General features: G+C 42.2%; 1 protein-coding gene and 3 non-coding genes across 4 annotated transcripts in view; 2 read left to right on the forward strand and 2 right to left on the reverse strand.

The window, feature by feature from the left end:
- Positions 1-5,000, reverse strand: part of si:ch73-173h19.3 (uncharacterized protein LOC563864 homolog) — a 42,649-nt gene that overhangs the window by 4,506 nt on the left and 33,143 nt on the right. The gene's annotated exons all lie outside the window — the stretch shown is intronic.
- Positions 410-482, forward strand: trnav-cac. The gene has a single exon. It is a non-coding gene; the product is annotated as a tRNA-Val (tRNA).
- On the reverse strand, positions 1,031-1,103 carry trnav-aac. The gene has a single exon. It is a non-coding gene; the product is annotated as a tRNA-Val (tRNA).
- Positions 1,304-1,376, forward strand: trnav-aac. Its single transcript has one exon. It is a non-coding gene; the product is annotated as a tRNA-Val (tRNA).

Consider the following 5,000-nt stretch of genomic DNA (forward strand, 5'->3'; position numbering starts at 1 on the left):
GTATATAAATACAGACACAAGAGATAGAGTATATGAATACAGACACAAGATAAAGAGTACTATTGCAGAAGGTGTCAAGCCTGGTATGTCAAATCAGAGACAACATAGGAGACAGACCACTTTCTGTATTTGGTCTCATATCCTCCGCTCTTCTCTTGTCTCTCAGCTCCACTCTCATGTGTTTAATCTTCTCTCCACTTTTGGCTATTTTTCGCTTAATCCCATTCTCTTTCCACACAACTGACTGTGTAAGGTGCAAGACACATGACATTCCACTGCTTCAATCGACCAGGTAACTTTCTTTTTTACGCGTCAATTCAAATATTTAAAACAAACCGATGGAATTCATACAAATAATATACGTTAGAAAAGCGTTATCTCTGGTCACATGACTCTCCGGAGCACAGCAGTTTCCGTAGTGTAGTGGTTATCACGTTCGCCTCACACGCGAAAGGTCCCCGGTTCGAAACCGGGCGGAAACAAATGGAGACTTTTCTTTGACTTTCTTCAACTTGTTTGTAAGAAACCGAGTGCCCCAGGCTTCGTACTGAATGACATCACTCAGCACCGTTGCATATGTGTGCGTACGCGCGAGAGAAACTGCGGTTGGCACCCACATGGCGTTTGCAGTTGGAGCGAATCTACACCTGCACCGGGTCCTCGGCTCTCTCCACACTCAAGCAGTGCCACGGGTAACACACACACACACACATTCAATTTTACGGGGATGTTAAGGTAGTTCGCCCAAACTTTCGTATGTGTCCATCCAGCTAGTTATATTTTTGTATATTAATACTGATATAATATTAATTGTCTATATAAAGGGAGGGAATTGTGACATGTCATGCTGACCACAAATGACTACTCTGAACTGACTCTACCTATTATCTGAATTCATGGCTGAGATCGTGATGGTAAAAGGGAGAGACTGTAATGTGAGAGATTCTCAAAATGCGTGTACTGCGTTGCTATTTTGCTGTTATATCAAATCTGTTTCCGCCCGGAATTTAGTCTAACCAAGAACAAAACCTGTTTCCGCCCGGTCTCGAACCGGGGACCTTTCGCGTGTTAGGCGAACGTGATAACCACTACACTACGGAAACCGATGCTGTACCACTGTAAGCACAACACATTATTTCCAGTTATTAGGCGATTTCAAACGCAATTATACTAAACACAGGTTAACAGATATGTCTACTCACATTAACTCTTAAACGAGCCGACACGTCACGTAGTTCTATCTGACCTGATTATATTGATACCACTGAACGAACTAAAATAGTAAATAAACAAATAATGTACAGTTTCCGTAGTGTAGTGGTTATCACGTTCGCCTAACACGCGAAAGGTCCCCGGTTCGAGACCGGGCGGAAACAGGTTTTATTCTTGGCTAGACTAAATTGTGCGGGAATGATGTCATGCCACAAACACAACATTCTTTTCCAGAGTTTCTTCTTTGTACTCTTTACACACACACACACGCACTCACACACACACACACACACACACACACACACACACACACACTCAGAGACTCTCTAACTATCGCTAAAATCAGAATGTTTTTTTTGCATGAACAATAGTGTGAATAGTGAACAAAAGAATAAAGAAGAATGCCTGCACACACGCAAACACACACACAGACACATGTACATGCACAGACACACATACGCACACGCACACACACACACACACACAGACAGACACACAAACACATACACACACACAGACACACATAATATACCTGCACAGAGATATCAAAGCAGTGTGCAAGAGGAGAATCATGAACACACACACACACACACACATACACACACACACACACGGACACACACAGTCGCACAAAGCAAGAGTGTGAGCGGGATGTTAAACATAGGGGACGCTTCAAGAGATGTCTTTGTTATCTCACAGGAGGATAACACACTCTTTGTCTGCCTTTCATCTCCCCCTCTCTTTCTCTCTCTCTCTCTCAGTCTCTCCCCCTCTCTTTCTCTCTCTCTCTCTCAGTCTCTCCCCCTCTCTTTCTCTCTCTCTCTCTCAGTCTCTCCCCCTCTCTTTCTTTCTCTCTCTCTCTCAGTCTCTCCCCCTCTCTTTCTCTCTCTCTCTCTCCCCCTCTCTCTCTCTCAGTCTCTCCCCCTCTCTTTCTCTCTCTCTCTCTCAGTCTCTCCCCCTCTCTTTCTCTCTCTCTCTCTCAGTCTCTCCCCCTCTCTTTCTCTCTCTCTCTCAGTCTCTCCCCCTCTCTTTCTCTCTCTCTCAGTCTCTCCCCCTCTCTTTCTTTCTCTCTCTCTCTCAGTCTCTCGCCCTCTCTTTCTCTCGTAATCTCTCTCTCTCCCCCTCTCGTTCTCTCGTAATCTCTCTCTCTCTCCCTCTCTGGTAAAATGCATGGTTATAAACCTGAAACTCATCCTAGAAGGTTGAAGACTATCCATGTTCTTCCTACAAATATATCTCCCCCTGTTTTACCTGTTAATACCCCACAGATATGAAACTGGCCCTTCTAAATGTCAGATCACTAAATAACAAAACCTTTCTGGTTAACGATCTGGTTAAAGAAAACAACTTAGATTGTATCTGTCTAACAGAAACTTGGCTAAACGATGACACGGCAACACCAACTTTGATGGAAGCGTGTCCGCCTGATTACAGCGTCCACCAAGTTTCTAGGAAATCAAAAAGAGGTGGAGGAGTCGCAGCTATTTTCTCATCTAAACTGTTGTTCAAAATCACTGAGCTAGGTGAATTTACATCAATTGAATATCTTGCTATAGAGCTCAAAACCGTATCAGTACTGTTTGTTATTATATATCGGCCACCCAAGCACTCGCCAATATTTATACAAGAATTCTCTGAACTATTATCACTATGTGTCACCAGATATGACAAAGTAGTCCAAAAATGGAGACCTAAATATCCACGTAAACAAAAAGCAGACCCAAGAACTATTGAGCTTTTAAATCTCCTCGACAGTTTCGATCTAACTCAACACATAACAGATCCAACACACCGGCACGGAAACACACTAGATTTAGTAATAACAACTGGACTAAACATCAATAATATTTCAATAACGGATCTACCCCTCTCTGACCATCATTGTATACTTTTTGATGTGGAAATCATCTTAACAAAAAACACAAAAGAATTCTTAGTACATAAAAGACATCTAGACGATGAAGCTGGTGAGATTTTCTGAGCAGATTGCTCTATATGAGCCAACTAGTCATGACGGCTCTCTGAATGAAATTGTAGAGAACCTCAATGATGCAATCTCAATGATCACAATTGTATATATCCGCTGAACCTAACGATGCGACGGCCATAAACTCCATTACCAACTGTTTACTGGCAATAAACAAATGGATGAATGATAACTTTCTTAAATTAAATGAGGACAAAACTGAAGTCCTAATTATCGGCCCCAAATCAAAAAGAGAGATGCTAACCAAGAATCTAGGAGGTTTAACCCGCTGGATTAAACCTGAGGTGATAAGTCTCGGTGTCATCCTGGACTCACATTTTAATTTCAACTCCCACATTAACAAAGTGACCAAAACAGCTTTCTTTCACCTCAGGAACATAGCGAAGATACGACTATTCATAAACTAAAATGAGAACTAATTCACGCTTTCATATCCAGCCGGCTGGACTACTGTGATGCACTCTTTGCCGGTCTTCCCAAGAAAACCACTGAAAGACTCCAGCTCATTCAAAACTCTGCAGCTAGATTATTAACCAAAACTATAAGGAGGGAAGACATTAGTCCTGTACTAGCTACTTTACACTGGCTTCCTGTTACCTTCAGAATTGACTTTAAGGTCCTCCTCCTCACATACAAAGCTCTAAATGGACAAGGACCTAGCTACATTGCTAACTCTCTTACTAACTGCACACCAGCTAGAACACAGCGATCATCAGATGCAGGTCTATTACAGCATCCACATCCACATCCACACACACACACACACACACACACACACACACACACACACACACACACACACACACACACACACACACACACACACACACACACACACACACACACACACACACACACACACACAGGTCTATTAGAGGTCACCAGAAGCAGTCATAAGAAGATTGGTGATGCGGCCTTTGTCAACTACGCCCCAAAATTATGGAACACATTACCCATAAATATTAGGGAAGCAAACACGCTAGACACTTTTAAAATTTTATTAATTTTACTTGCACCATTTATTTCTCTGTAACTTGCACTATTTTTACTATTTCTCTGTAAAACTGTTTTAAGGGTACCATAGCACTGTCGGAAACCATATTGTGGCTTCAATATATCTCCTGTTTTTCTCACAGATATTTCGCTAATGAATTTTCTAGTTCTCTGGGCGCGGCAAATATAGCGAGGGCTATACGAGGTATAGTCAAGTCTCTGGAGAGACAAATTAGGAGAGCTACCTCCGGTCCCCTGTAGGCCTCTGGGCGCGGGAAACATACCTAGGGAAAATATGTAACAGGGAAAATATCTAACAGGGAAAGGCGGAATCTATGAAGCAGCAGTATGGTTCTGACTGAGCTAAAGACCAGGCAGAAGGGTTTTATTACTTTTATTACTTTTATCATGATTATAGTAATCCAAGAAGCCTATCGGAACATCAGGAACTCTTGCTGCTTGTTTTTATTGATTTCAGTAAAGCACTTTGAGCTGCAACTCTTGTATGAAATGTGCTATGTACATAAAGTCTTACTTACTTACTTACTTACTTACTCTCTCTCTCTCTCTCTCTCAGTCTCTCCTCTTCTCTCTCTCTCTGTGTTCTGTCTCTTTTAAGTTACTGATGATGGGAACTTTTTATTTATTTGGTGATGTTCTCTCTTAGTCTCTCTTTCTCTCTTAGTCTCTCTCTCTCTCTCTCTTTCTCTCTCTTGTTTTTGGTCTTAGAACCTTCCTTCCTCTCCTTCTCTCTGCGCTCCCTCTCTCCTCCTCATCTCCTTCTCTAAGGGCTACAGATGGAGATGCA

Source organism: Clupea harengus, chromosome 24 (assembly GCF_900700415.2).
Source record: "Clupea harengus chromosome 24, Ch_v2.0.2, whole genome shotgun sequence".
NCBI lineage: Eukaryota > Metazoa > Chordata > Actinopteri > Clupeiformes > Clupeidae > Clupea > Clupea harengus.